At 37.8% G+C, this 15,828-nt stretch overlaps 1 protein-coding gene across 10 annotated transcripts in view; it reads right to left on the bottom strand.

Annotated features, from left to right (window-relative positions):
* The window catches only part of NLGN1 (neuroligin 1), a 957,494-nt gene that overhangs the window by 728,692 nt on the left and 212,974 nt on the right, over positions 1-15,828 (bottom strand). For 4 of the 10 annotated variants that reach the window (XM_039865059.1, XM_039865057.1, XM_039865067.1 and 1 more), the window contains exon 1: positions 12,678-13,850. The exons of 1 other annotated variant lie outside the window; for it this stretch is intronic. The gene's annotated coding sequence lies outside the window, so the exon portion shown is untranslated. 5 more of the 10 variants (XM_039865060.1, XM_039865066.1, XM_039865062.1 and 2 more) reach the window with 5 other exon arrangements.

Raw genomic sequence — 15,828 nt, 5'->3', positions numbered from 1 at the left:
TCCCAGGGCAATCAGTCACCACCATGGACTCCACTTTGACCTGTGGCCTACGCAGTAGTGATGAGGGTAAAAAGTGGAGTCCTAAAAAGTCTGTTTCAAGAGGCAACTGAAGGGTCCAGAACAGCATCTCTGGATAGCAGTGGGGAGGAAGGTGGCCAAATCTTCTTCATGGCTGAGATTCATAGTTGTCTCCAATGATCACTCTTTTCAGCATAAGTCCTATCCACAGGTAGCCAATGCTTGAAATTTAAGCTTTGAGGACAGTCATCACAATGGAAAGCCACAGTGATTAGTCTGAGGCAATCTGCAGACTCTCCCATGTTACTCTTGTCCTCCTTTCTGCCCAAGAGGCAGAACATCGTCCCTGATGTATTTCTCTAAAGCACAGCATAGCCTCCACCACTAGCCAGAATGTTAATGCATTATCACTCTGTACACTGAGAAAACAAGTGACCATATGTAGCCTATGCCAATGGAGCTGTAACTGTGAAGAACAATGGCTCTGAGTCAACAACAGAATTAAACTACTCCCTCTTGTGAAGCTCTTCTGAATATTTTAAGTGTTGCCTTGAAAGTGTGGGATTATGTGCAAGCATAAACATTAGCTTAATGCAATTTTTTTGGTTTGAAATATGCCACAGTTTAAAAATCAGAATCGAAATGCAGAAAATAACTTTGGGATAAATTTAATTTTTTTCAAGTGTGATTAAAACATGATTGAAGAGGCATACTTTATGTATAATTAAAGTTGCTTTGTAATTAAGAGATTTAAGCATGTATAGAAAATGATACAGCTTAGTTTGGAGATTTTACAAAGGCGCCTATTAAACACTCACTCTCTAGCAAGCCTGTGACTCAAATGTTTTCACATTCTAATGCTGATAGAGTCCTTAAATTTTTTAAAGCTGCCAATTTCACCATTTCTAAATGCTTTATCCTTTCTTCATGTGTTAGTGAAATAAAAACAGCCCTGTTTCCTGCATACGCCAGAACAGGAATATAGAGCACTCTATCTCTTCATTTCAAAGGCTCCAGGAGAAGAAAAGATTCTCAGACTCTTTGAGACACGGTTTGACTTATCTTTGTCTTTTCCACCAGGTGTAGCATCATTTCTGACCAACTACATAAAAACTGTGAGATAAATGGCTATTATTGAGTGAGCAGAATGTGTTTGTGTATGAGTGCACAAGGTTATCGTAATAATAAGAACACTTTGGGACATTCTTTATATGCCATGCGAAGGTGCTATAATACATTATTGTCCTTAATCCCATAACAGCCCTAAGGCTGGCATTATCAACCCTATTGGACAGATATACACATAAACTAGATCAAAGAAAGGATGAAGACTACACAGAATCACACGTTTTAATACTAACGGAGCAACAGGATCACTTTGAGGACTAAAGAATAAGGCAGAACAAGCTTGTTTTCTCAGTCTTTTCACTTTTTAACACCTTCTCCATATCCCAGTTCCTCAATCCCCACCCCGCCCCCGGGATTGCCTCCTGGTTTCCCTGTAGGGCCCTAAAGCATCCTTCTGGTAAGCACCTGGCACCTAACCAAGTCTTAATCTCACTGGCAATGGTTTAAACTAACCTTCCTGGCCTTCCTCCATCAAAACCTGTCTATTTTATGTTTCATTCATTTTACTTGAGTATCACATGCGGGAAGGAAAAATTCAAATGCATTCATACTAGAGTGTTGGTTGCTGACATTTATAGTTAGGAGGTTTTTGCAACAGTCTTATGGTGCAACAGAAAATTTTTAATTTGGGTTCTGGTTCGAGATACAGAAAGGGAATCATGGAAAAGACTGCAGGGTTCAGGAGAAAAGAGCATGGGGCTAAAGAAATAATATTCATGAGTATAAGAAAAAAGTATTCTGGATTTATTGCTCCAGGGAGCAAGAACACATTTCCTAGTGTCTTTCCCCTTTCTCATGTAAACACTGTATGAAAAATGAATAACCTTTCTAAGAAAAGTACTTGTTTCTTCTCATGCTTTCTCATATCTGGCATTCACCTACAATTTTCAACTAATTCAGATAGATGGATGAATGGATGGATAGATGGATAGAAGACAGACAGATATATATATATATATATATATATATATATATATATATATATATATATTACTGTTTTTGCAAATGTGAGTATAGCAGGAAATTTAAAGGATATTGCAAACTTAAAGATACTCTTTAAACTTGCAGTATCTTCCCGATAGACTTTCCATTCCAGTGACCGTGCCTTCTTTCTGCCGTATAGTATCATCACCTCACTCTCTTTTTCTTTTTGGGGTTACATAGCAGAGAAAGGGCCCAATAAGGAAAGGTGGTTCTATGAAGTCTCATGCCTCTTTAAAGTTTTAGAGAAGACTAGGGAGGGAATGACATTCTAAATCAAATACCAGGACTATTCCCAGTGTATTTCTGACTGGCAGAGTAATAATAAACCAATTCGTGAGAAATTATGACCATGTTTATGGAGTTCCATAGAAAACATGCTCATGCTCTTCTGAGTTCTTCCCTGTTCCCCAGGTGCTGGTTATTCTAGCCACCGATTCCCAAAATGAGCTGCTATTTTTACAAGAGTGGATTCAAGGAGAGTCAGGAGGGACATATTGATTTCATGTGCAATTTAGTAGAAACAGAGGGCTATATCTCACTTGAAATTGCATCTCTTAAACCTTAAAAAATATTACAATTTTTTAAGTAATGAGGATGTTAAAAGACAGATTAGCACCAACTAGAGCCTTTCTCTCTTAAGCAAATGAGACATTTTGATTATAAGTGTCCTGTAATCAGCAGATCTGAAAGAATTGACTCAGGTACTATATTGAAAGGGAGGATGGGAAAGAAAACATGTTTTGAGAGATAGAGTGTTTCTGGTACTTCCTGGGGAGAGGGTGTCCAGGTTAGAAAACAATATCTTGGCAGAAGAATCTCCTTGTTTGATGACAAACAATCAAATAATCTCAAACTGAGTTGCTATCAACCAGTTACATTAATAGACATATTATCAGAAAGTTATATTTTCCATTTTAAATAACTTAACTCGTTTTCTGGTAGAAATGAGTTTTTTTTCTGATATAAAAATACTTAGAACTAGTTTTTCCAAGGACTTATTTATCTCAAGGAAAATATATAATTGATATTTCTGATCTCCAGAGGTCCTAAGCCAAACTACTCAATACAGAATGAGATGTGTATTTTCAATAAGCACTCTTTTCTACAGTGGTATTTCTCAATGTGAGTTGTTTTATTTATTATTTTCACTTTTTAAAAAGTCTAGAATGATCAATTACTTTTGCTACATGTCCTATTCTTAATTTTTATTGCTTTTGCTCAAGCAGTGCTTTGCTCCCTCTTCTCCATTTATTCATATCACAATCTCTTTCACACTTTCTTCACTAAATCTTCCAAGAAGTAAAACTTCATTCTTTATAAATTCTAGCAATTATTGCCTGTACTGCTAAACTAACAATTCTATAATCACAGACATATGTCATATATGGTGCTCTTATATTTTTACTTTCCTGTATATGAAATTGACACATGAAGGCATTACACGAACATTGGATATTCAGGTCCAAGCTCTATCATTGTATAAATCAAGCAAGTCATGTCTTACTTCAGCCTCAGTTTTGTCACCTGCAAACTGAGGAGACTGACCTATAATTTTCTAAAAAACCAGTATGACTCTTTCAACTTCTCAGCTGGGAATACCACTGAACAGTTACTGAAAAAAATTTTTTAATGAATTAATCCTTTTTAGAACATGTTTTACAGATCATCTGGGATCAAAAATTGTGATTTTCCCCTTTAGTCATAAAAACGTGATTGTAATGCGAATATAATCTCAACACTCTATTTAATGGTCTAAGTCTAAGCCATTATATAATATTCTTCATTTTAAATACTAGTATCTTGAATATTTTTCTTATGGACAAAGTGACAGAAATAGAGAATTAAAATAATAAATTATTCAATAAAATTCTACTTAGTTGCAGCAATATTATGCATTTCTATACTTTAATTGTATTAAAAAAGAGCTTAAGGATATATGGTCAAAGGAAAAAAATGGGTTTTCTTCCTGATCTATAAATCAACTCTCTTTATGGCAAAATAGGTAGGTGAGAGGGAACATAGTGTTTTCTTTTTGGTGACTAGAGCTACAATGAGAGAAAGGAGAGTGGTATATCTCTAGAGAGCTTGTTATTCATCAGAAAGTAAGTACCTAGCTTTCTGACCACTTAAGAGCAGTGGCAATTTTCAAATACAATACAGAAAAGAAACACCGTTGTCTGTGGAATTGCACAGTAAGAACTGTCAAGATATATCCACAAATAGTAGCATCTGACTGATCCAACCTGAGACTCCTCTTCCTTTTATTCATACGTTTTTAAACCAGTGGTATGTGGTTGAGTAATGATAAAACAAAAAAAGAAAACTTCATTTTTATCTGCCTATTTTCTCTTGCTTTTTACTGATGACTCTCCTTTTTAAGCAGAACATTTATATATAGTGATAGTTAATTTCTTCTGGAAGTTTGCTTTGTACTTAATGGAAAATGCATTTTCTCTTTGCCTCTTTCCACTTTTGCTTACTTTATTTGGCTTTGGTTTGTTCAGTAATCTTTCACAGTATATTTGAGGAGAAGGGTCCTAAATCCTAACTATTCTGTTGAATCTTCTGCATTGCTTACAGTTCTTTAAAGAACAAATAAAATAAGCCTCAAAAAACTGTAAAATCTCAAAGCTATACAATATATAATAAATCTTAAAGCTATATAATATATATCATATATCTTAGGTTACCATTTTAAAGTAATGTCTCTATTATTATATATTTATACAAACCAGTTTAACTATATATTATTATATGAACATTGTTTATTACTAATTACCTGAAACAGTTCTGACAGCTAAAAGATACATTTAATTTCAATTAGTACGACCAAACATTTTAAACATAGAAACCAAGGCCAAGAGAAATGAAGTGAATTACAAGAAATGACATGGATGGTTATTAGAAGAGTGCTCTACAAACGCAGGTCTCTTAATTCCTGGTATCGTGCTTTTTTCATTCCATCATAATCTACTTGGAAGACTAGCCACATTTTATATACTGTAAACTTGGAAGGAGAGTAGAGAATAAAAGGAGCTAGAATTAGATTCTAATCATACTAAGAATTATGTAATAATCTCTTTTGTACAAACATTTTGAGATTAAATAGTTGGTTAATAAATAACCATTACTGCATTCGCTTGTTTAAAAAATGAGGACACGTGTATCATTAAAGTTGCCATATCATTGATTTTGACAAACTTTTTTTTTTTAACATTTCACATCTCTTAAATCAGGATACATTTTATAATTCCTTATAAACACACAGTAGTGGAGGCACAGTTGCCGTTGCCTCTGTATGGAAAAGTTTGGGATAGTCTTCTCGCCATGACCAGACAACAACCACTCCCAACATTTTAGAACAATTTAGCAAAGGAGTACGAGAACCGGGTGTTGTCTGAAAATCTTCAACTGTCACTTTCTCGTAAGATCAACAAAACACCAGCATCGAACCTTTTAGAAGGTATCAGCTACTTGGAATGAAATCCTGAACATAGTCATGGCACAGTCTTAAGAAATGGGGCATCACCAACACACACAGACTGCTGTCTGAAAAAACATAGATATGTCTTACTCAAAAGAAAAATTATTTAGAAGAGTATGAACCTGAATAGGACAAAGCTTTTTGAATTCTTAAACCAATGTATTTAATTAATATTATACTTTTTTGCATATATAAAACTGATCTAGTATAAAAATCTACATCTATTTAAGTCTAAATGGCTTTTTATGAAAGCATAAAATAAAAATTCTAAGTGGTAGGAAGCATTGTGTAATGATTTAATTGGGATGTTTCTTTCTAAAGTGTACATTAAAAAATGATGTGTTCTGTAATCAGTGATTCCTTAGTTTGGGAGTAAATATGGTATATTAAATATATAATTAAAGATTTTATTCTCTGAGAGTAGCTTCAGGAACTTGCAACACCTAGGGTCAATGCTGTGAATCATAATTATTTCACAATGGATTTGTTGAAATTCAAGATATTGCCCAGGTCCAGATGAGAGTAGTTCAGAGAGATGCTTAGAAAACATACTCCTCTGGTAGTTGTCACTTGATACAAGAGTGCCCACTAAAATGTGGATCTATTTAAAACCCAATTTCACTATTTCTGCTTTCAAATATACCGTCTATTAAAACAAAAAGAGAAGTATCTGTTTTTGTCCCTAAACACAGAGTTACTAATTACCATTTTAAGTTTGATTAAAAAATCAGTTCCCCTGGAGGCAAGGAGCCTAGGTCAGAGGTGGTTTCTGTGGTGCGAACAGCTTCAGGCATGGAGCCCACAAAAAGATCATCTGATACATGGAAAGATGCATGCTCTGAAAATATGTTCTAAAATTATGACAGTAAACCAATGAGACAGTCAATGCCCATCACAAAATTTGCTTTGAAATAGAGGGCTTTGGTGTTAAAGCTTCTTTGCCCCTTTATATTGGGGAGAAAGTTACTGGGTAGGAATGAGGTTACTGAAATTCTAAAGCTAGAGAGGAAAAAGAGTTGAAAAACAATGATCATAGAGGAAAATGTGTATAATGAATTTGGCTTATTTAAATTTTCTCTACCTTCCCTAACTTAGTTTCCCATCTGTCTGAAAATTATAACGTGTATCTCCATGAAAATGACTCAAGCACCATTGGTATCTCCTTTCCCTGAAATCATGTTGTATATGTTGATGGGAGTATAATTCAGCAGTTTTTTGCACACAATATTGTCCAATTTCTGAACATATATTCATCCAGGAAAATGACATGTATTGAGTGATATATGACAGCATTCATTTGTTTATACATGCGTGTATACATGTATATATATATTCTTCCTCCTTCCAAAAGTAATTTGAAGCAGCTTATGATAAAAATACCAAATATAATCAAACTCGAAGCAAATTTTAAGTTAAAAAATGGATTCGAATAATGAAGCATGGTGAAAGGAGATGGGTAAGGACCTTTTTTTCAGTTGAACACAAAATTAACTCTGTGTTTCCATGAAGTCAGACAAAAGAATGAAAATAAAGCCTCCCTTGTTTTTTTTGTTTTTTTTAAAACTTATAATGTTCAATGAGAGAGAGAATCACTGGCATGTGAGCTGAAAATTAGACCCTTCCCTTATATCCTCCAAGTAAACGATTATCAAAAGCAGTGGGAGTAATTTTAATTTGGACAGAACCAATATCAAGTCCTTCATGACAGTAATTGGCAGAAAGGTTCACTCATTCCTCACATTATTCCTGAATTATGAGTGTAAGATCATGTGACAAACACAGATGATCTCTTAAGTGTGGAGGACATGTTCTGGTTTAATTATGATTGTTACATGATACAGTTGAAAAGGTAGAATTTTGGATTTCGGCATGTAATGTAGCATAATTTAGTATTTTTAATGATTCTCTCCTGGGCCAATTTTTACATTTTCTGATTTTCTAGATATTATTAAAAAAGAAAAAAATCTCTGGAACATCATGAAAGCAGTCATTCTACATCAGAAGCATGCAGCCGAGTATAGATACAATTTATGTCCATGGATTCAAAGACTATTTAATTCTCATGTATGTGCATGTGCTTTTAACTCTAACATAGGCCTTCTATATTATAAGGAACTTGAAGAGGACGGGACATGATGTTTGTGGCACATCCTATCATGTACCCTATGTTATAGCTAATGCTTCCTTCCTCCCAGTTAACAAAAGCTCTGATTTTGTTTAAGTGTGATATTGCCATGTCTATAGAGAAAGCAGACCTCTCCTCCAGCCCAGGGGAAGGATTGATCAAAAACAATCATGCAATGCATTTTCTTTTTGCCAGTGATTAGTTTAAGAGTAGGAGGTGTCATAGAGTTAGTCAATCAAGCATAAAGGGAAGTCCACTGATAGCTTCTGGAAAAATTTTCTTTTCATTTCAATAAGAAAAAGACTGTCTCTCTTCTTTTTGCTTTGAGTGGGACTATTTGGAGAGGTGATTTGGGGCTTCGCAGTAGCCATATTGTTTCTGTTCTTTCCAAGATAGAGAGACAAGAGAATTTTAGCAGAGTTGTCCCAGGGCCCCTGAAATCCTTGAACTGCTGAATTAGCTGACCCTGGACCAGCATACGTCCAGAATCCTTTCCTTGTTCTGCAAGATAATAAAAGTGTTCACTGTTTAGGCCTATAATTGTGTATTCTGTTATTTGCACACAAAAGTTTCTTAATAGCATATTTATATTCTACACAGAACTGAACAAAATTGGCATACAACAAACTCATAAAAAATGAAATATAAGGGTAAAAAATTAAAAACAAATCTTGATAATCAACCAGACAAGATCATTGACCATCTGGAAATTTTGATATATCTTTGTAAAGTAGAATTCTTCTTTATAATGCTATCTAACAGTACAATTGAGGCAAATAATTGAGCAACCTAATTTAAAGTTACTATAGCTCATGCTAACATATCTGTACAAGATATTATTATTGTACCTAATGTCATCACTAGCATGTGCACTTTTTAAATACAAGCATTAGAAGTAAATATAAGCATTAGAAAGTAAATACAAGCATTAGAAAGTAGTATTAAAACAATAGCTTTACACTTTTATTTCCTTTTGACATTTCTCATGATTGACTACTATCTAATTTGTAGCTATGAATAGCATATATTACTGCTTTATTCAGTAAACCAGAGATGAGGTTCTGTCTGACAAAAAAAAAAAAAATTAGGAAGAACAAGATGCCCTCATTCTGCCCAGTTATTTTCCAAGTGAAATATCATCTAGAGAGAGAAAAAAAATCAGAGTAGTATCAGTTATTTTAATAATATTTATCATGTGAAAAATTATATCAATTCTCTTTTACGGCTATTTACTTTATCTCCTTTTTAAAGAACTTAGATAAATTTTATATATTCATTTATTCGGGCATAGTGTCAAACATTTTTAGTTTTCAAAAGCAAATACATTTTCCCTTCTTTTTTTCACAGATTCTAATTTTCTCCAAGGTAGTGGTATGTCACACTAAAAATATATTTCCCAAGTTCTCATGTACTTAGAAGTGGCCATCTGACAGGCTTCTGGAAGTGATATGAGAATAGAAGTCTATGAGGAGAATGTCTACATCACAAAAAAAGAAAAAATGCTCAAAGAAAAGGCTTGTTTGGTTCTTTCCTGTTTCTTTTTTTCTTTTTTCTTTTCTTTCTTTTTTCCTGTTTTTAGAAAATATTTTCATATAGTTCTCTAGCATTTATTAAACAAAAAACAAACAGATCCTAACCACCACTGCAATGCACAGAAAAAGTGGGGATAGGAAACAGGGAATTGCCTTTTTTCTGACTCTGGAGTAATTGATGTCAACCCATGATGATCTAAGAGATATCCGGCAATGTCTGGAATATTCCTGACTGTCATAATTGGATAGGTGAATGGGGTGTGCTACTGGCATCTAGTGAGTTGAAGTGAGGCAGGAGGTGTTGCTAACTATCTTCCAATGTACAGGACACTCCCCTATGATAAAGACAAGACTTATCTGGTCCAATATGATGTTAATGCCTAAGCTGAGAAATCCTGACCCAAAATACTCTTTGTTATCTTTTGTGGGGCCTAAAAGCACACATGATGTCAGAGGCACAGCAGCAATCTTCCAACTATGAAAAGAAAAGTACCAAGATAACAGAAGAAGCTTAATCGTGTTTAAGCGAATGTCTTCTCTTGAGTTTTTATGATGTGAGATAAACCCTTATTTCCTTAATCCACTGTTGGTCAGGTTTTCTGCTGCCTCATAACCAAAATGTATTTCTAAATAATACATTTATTATTTTTCATAATACATTTATCATGATCAGACATGGGACTAAGCATTCTAAATAAAAGGATAAATCAGATATGGTTCTTGACCTCTGAAAACTTACTATCCAGTGAGGGGAACCAACCATCCAGAATTGTGAAAGGCGGACTACTCCAGGTATGAATAAAATGTTTTGGGAGCTCAGAGTAAGGATATAGGAGAGAAGGAGGGTGATGGAAAAAAGAACATTCTAATGAAACAAAATGTGATCTCCTCCTACAATTGGTGTGGAGGTGGGGAGGGGAGAGGAAAGTAATCCTTGAAGAAATATTAGCATAAGCAAAGCACAGAAGCCTACAGTGGTATGTACTATTGGGAAAATAGTAAGAGTCTTATGAATGGAATAATAAGTTAATTAGGGAGGAGTTCCAGGTTGAAGGTGTTTTAATCTAAAAGGGAAAATTGGAGAATAAATTATGAAAAGAGTTCAATGCCATCATTGTTCTGGACTTTAGCATCCAAACTACATCCAAACTATAAAGAACCATTGGCCATTGTTAATAAGAGATCTGCAAGACCAGACCTGTGTTTTAGAAATAAATAAATAAATAAGTTTGGTGAACTGGACTTGGGTAATTCCATTTACATATAATTAAAATATAACAGGAGCCATAGGAATTCAAATAGGAATTATCCAATTTATAATCTAATAAGACAGAAATAGACATCAAATTTCACTTCAAAATACTTCAAAATGTAGCAAAAGTATATTATTGAACTGTTATGGTTTTAAACCTTATTGTAAATTCCAATTGTGTTTTGATTACAAAAACTACAAATTAGCATCTGTTAGGTAATTCATAAAGTAATTATTTTGTATAAAAATAAAAAGAAATCTAGAAATAAACCATTACTCTGCTTTGCTAAAAAAAAAATGTTTTAAATTATTTGTTTCAACATAGGGAAACTCAAGTGGTATTTATCAATCATATCTAAATCTGTACTAATATCAGACTCACAAAAAGTCATCAATAACGTTAAGATATATGTGGGAAAAAATCTTAGCTTAGATTCATATCTGTATTCTCTAGTTATAGTTACTTAATTATTATTTTAAAAAATCCTAAATAACCGATTTAAGAAAATTTGAAGGAAGATGTAGATCCTGCCACTGGATAACCATGTAGAAACAATAAAAGTGGAATAAAATATGAGAAGTTCAGCGTTGAAAGAGACTTTTGATAAAGTCAGAGAAGTCACCCTGCCATACGAAGAGTCATCGAGCCTTCAAACACTCTACTTGCAGCAAATGGAATTCTTAGCCTACCTTCTGTGAGTTTATATTCCACCTTCGATTTCAAAACACTCCAGACATTTACATTTGAAAATATGTTATACCTCAACATAAAAGGAAATTTTCAGAAAACGAAACCCCACTGAGGGAATACAGATAAGATTGACACAAAATAGTTTGCGAGTGGAAGGAGGCAGGCTTTGGAAAGGCCAGGAGCTAAAGAGAGCTTTCATTACCCCACACTGCAGGAACTGTAGTGTATAGGCTGCTGAAAGATTGACTCACTCAATTTCTGCTTATGTTAAGAGGATTGGAAAGACTAACTGTAGAATAGCAGGCTTACAGAAAACAGTTACTTCTTTTAATCAAACCATGTAATCAGAAGGCCTGAGTAATGATTAACTTCTACTTTCTCTGTGAATCACTCAATCACTCAGCAGTGCAGATAGACTTAGATTCATTCTCTGCCAAGGGAACAGTTAACAATGTTTTTGTACTTAACATTTAATATTTTAAATACGTGCATGGCCCTTGATTCTAAGCACATTTCAAAAAGCTAGTGTTCTGCTAGGTTGTAATGGCTGATTGAAATGCCAAGGCATTTTATAGGTTTTACACTCAAACACATGTACCCACACCTATGATCCTATTTATAATTAAGCACAATTACTTTTTGAGAAATTCATTATGACCCTGTAATTTTCATGTACAGCATGAGAATTTATTAAAGTGAAAATAGTCTACTGTAGTTTCAATATAAAAAGAAGAAAAATTAGTATATTAAATACCTGTAAAAATGCAGAGTAATAGATACAGGGTTAGCTGGCTATCAGAATTCATGTTTCCTAAGTCCTACATGTAATACTATAGTCCTAGAAATGAAAAAGAAAAAATAGTATAATGCCTTGGTAGAGGCCAACTGCTCATGATTTAGAATAATAACAAATGAATCAAATTTTATACACATAACTTCCCCCATCTCTATAAGATGCTAACAACCTCCTCTGGAATAAATTATTCCCAATTTAAAAATCTCAACCTAAATCATTTTAAATTCACTGCCGGTGGTTTTTCATTTCTATTAACAAAGCATTGTGTTGGACAGACAGGAGCGAGTGGAGAGCGTTCGAAATGTTTGGACTACCTTCTCTTCCCAGGAGGGTTTATTGCCCAATAATGCATAATCTAGCTGCTGCTCATCGAGGGGCATCTCGGCAGTGACATTTTGACTTGAACCACACAGATCTGAAAACCGCTTCTTAGGAAATATGCGGAAGAGCAACTTTCTTATCCCGGTCAAACTAAGAGGCGGAACCACCCCCCTGAACTAGCCCGGAGGACCTGGGGAGAGCAGGAGGCTGAAGGCAGCTGGTCTGCGCTCCGCCTCGGCTTCAGGCAAGGTTTTCTTCTGGAGGTGGCATTGTTCCTCCATCTGTTCAGCCTCCGTATTTCCCAGGAAACCCTCCCCGCTCTCTTTTTTCCTGATTTCTTTGGTACCTCTCTGCCGGTGGCTCGGCTCTTGGTCTCGGTGGTCCCTGGGCACAGCTCTGGGGTGAAAAGCTGCAGTGACTGGGGCGCCGCTCTAAGGCGTAGGAGGTGACTGCACTCGTCAGCCCGAGCTCGGGCAGCGTGCGCACCTCACTCTCGCTTTCTCCCTTTCCTCCGGGTCTCTCTGGCTCGGACGGGCTGTTCTGGCCTTCCCCGAATCCGACTCGCCTTTCCCGCGGTCTCTTCTCACATCACTCTGCACGCTCAGCGTTGGCCGCTGGGTCGTCAGCGCAGGGACACAACGCCCCCGCCCGCAGGCGGGGACAAGGGATGGAAGGGTCAAGGCGTCGCGGAGAGGCGGGAGGAGGGGCGAGGAAAGCCAGGGCAGGTGGGGGGCGCGGGGAGCCGGGCGCATAGAGGCGGGAGAGAAAGCCCAAGAAAAGAGAAGATGCATCTGCTCTGAAAGTGCCAATGGAAAGAGGACAGAAGGGGCAGGAGTGGAGATGAGCAGAGAAGGACCCACAAGGAGGGGTGGGCAAAATGGGCAATTTGCAGACTGCCAGGGAGTGAGATGGTGAACGGAGGAGGAAGGAGGTTTGAGGGAGAGGAAAAAAAAAATAAGGGCAAGTTCCCACCTCTGCCCTAAAGGTCGAGTCTGAAAACGCGTCTGCTGAACGGAGAGTTAAACAGGGACTGGTCATGGTGTAAACGGTAGCTTTAAAAAAGAATTAAGTATCGCGTAGTTTTCCCTACACTAGACTCAGTTCTATCTCGCTCAACTCTGGTTAATGACCCTCCAAGTAAAATGAATTGGCTTTATGCAGACACGGAAGCTGAATCTCCTCCAGAGTGGATTCCTCCTGAGGTATTGGTTTGGTTTTAAATGAAAATAAGCATTTGGGAAGTTCCACGAACCCCTGTGCTAAAGAAACCACCCAGTTCATTAAAGTTTATATTTTCATTGCTTTTATTTTCACCAGAGAATAGAAGTGAGGGTTTGGCACCAAGAGATGTTTAAAACAACTACCTAGGTAGCATTATTTCTCAAAAAGACAATATGGGCTTCCTAAAACAGCTAAAAGGGAATTGGGAAACTCAGTTAATCGTCTGAGAAGGAAGAAAGAGAAGCATTTAAACTCTTAACAGACAATTAAACCTCCAGCAACCCCGCAAACTCCCCCGTCCCCCCACCACCCCCGCCGTTATCACGATCACCACCACACACACACCACCACCACCACCAAATTCGCAAGTGGAAAAGGGTAAAGCGTTCAGAAGAGAAGAGAGGAGGTCAGGGTAGGCAGAAGGCGGAGAGAGAGAGAGAGAGAGAGAGAGAGAGAGAGAGAGAGAGAGAGAGAGAGGCAGGAGAGTGGGAAGTTCTCGGCAATCCCGGGATTAAGATAAACGCCGGAGCTTTGAGGACGCAGGGAGCTCCCTTACCTTTCTAAGCCCCGTTTGCACCTGATCTGCAACCATAAATACTTCGAGATGCTTAGTGTGCAGCCAAACGATGGCCGAATGTTAAACAATTCTTCATGCTCCCTCCCTTTTTTAAAAAACAGGCTCAGAAGAATGTTAATACTGTTCTCGTTATCCATCGGCTCCAAAACATTCCGCTTTGTCGGCAAGAGAGACGAAAACCAAGTGCTTGGGCACGCGTATCTGTATTTATATGTTATGCGGTCGGTATATAAACATATATACGTTTTCTGCATAGAAATCCAAAAAGAAAAGCACCACAGATGCCTCTGAAAGACGGAGGGGACGGGGAAAAGAAAAAACTTGGCAAGCCAAATGTATCCAAAGATTTCGTATCAGGAGCCACCTGCTTCAATATGCAGAATTCCCGAGATGTAGAGGAAGAAGAAAAAAAAATACGAATAAAATAAAATACCCAAAACGCACTTGAAACTGGAAGACGCCTAAGACGCGTGGAAATAGAAAGGATGAGAAGATCTCCCGAGGGTACAGATCCGTCAGCTAAGTGAGCAATCCCCTCCGAAAATCACAGGCGGGGAGGTGGCTGCAGATGCGTCCCCGCTCCGGTCCCCGCCGCCGCCGCTGCTACCTGTAGACGCGCGCGCGCAGCTCCTGCGCACACCACAGACACACACACACACACACACACACACACACACGCACACGCGAGCACACACACAGCACAACCTCCTCTCCTCCTCCTGCCTCTCTCCGTGCCGTTGCCGGGTGCAGGAGTCTGAATCAAGCTAGACTCATCCTTCAGACTCCGTCCTGCCCCTCAGAGCCACGATTTCCTCCCCTGCCATCTCCTTCCCAGGGTCAGAGCCGCTATCGCAGTGGGGGCGGGCTTTTTGGGGGCGCGGGTCCAAAGTCGCAGACGCGATGCTGGTGGTGATCCCTCCCTTTACAAGTTCCACCCTCCTCCCTCTCTCCCTCCTCCCACAGCGACCCAGCAACCTCGGCCCGCAGGCCGCAGCACCCCAGGCAGCAGAATTGGTTAAGGGCCTTGGGGCGTCACGTGTGACGTTCACCAAACCCCTCGGAGTAGCGTGTGAGTGAACCGACAGGGACGCCGAGCCTCGAGGCCTCGGACGCAATGAGTTTTTCTGTTATTGGCGTCATTATGCTCCCCTTCTGAGCATTTTCATCTTGGTGACTGTGAGCTCAGAGTTAGAGGCAATAGCCTTCTCCGTGCCTTTTCAGGGTTTATTTTATTTTATTTTATTTTATTTTTTTCCTCCTTTGGTAGATCTTTTGCCACCAAACTCTCCCCACTACTCTCCCCCAGTTTCTGTTTCCACCAGCTAGAGGCAGAATAAGCTCCGAATTGTAGCTTCTGTTTTGGCCCCGTTAGTGGGGGTAGTGTAAATGCAATGCCACTGCCTTTGGCCTCTTCCCTCTGGCTGCGTCCACATCTGCCTCTGGATGGGTGATTTTTTAAAATTCAACATAGCTAATAAGTGTTAGCTTTTGTGATTCGTATGACTCACTATACCACATTGTTTTCAGCTACCCACCTTCTACAAGCTTCTCTGTGTGAATTTTTAAATGCAAGTGAGTCGGGGGATCAGGTCATGCCAACACAACCATTAAATTAACTGATTGTAAGTGTAATAAAACAACAACAACAAAAATCTACCAGTAGGAAATCTTTAGGAGAAATCAGAGAGGGTCTAGAAAA

This window comes from Pteropus medius, unplaced genomic scaffold (assembly GCF_902729225.1).
Source record: "Pteropus medius unplaced genomic scaffold, Ma_sr-lr_union100, whole genome shotgun sequence".
Lineage (NCBI taxonomy): Eukaryota > Metazoa > Chordata > Mammalia > Chiroptera > Pteropodidae > Pteropus > Pteropus medius.
The sequence above is the reverse complement of the archived record's forward strand: the minus strand, read 5'-3'. Positions and strand labels throughout refer to the sequence as shown.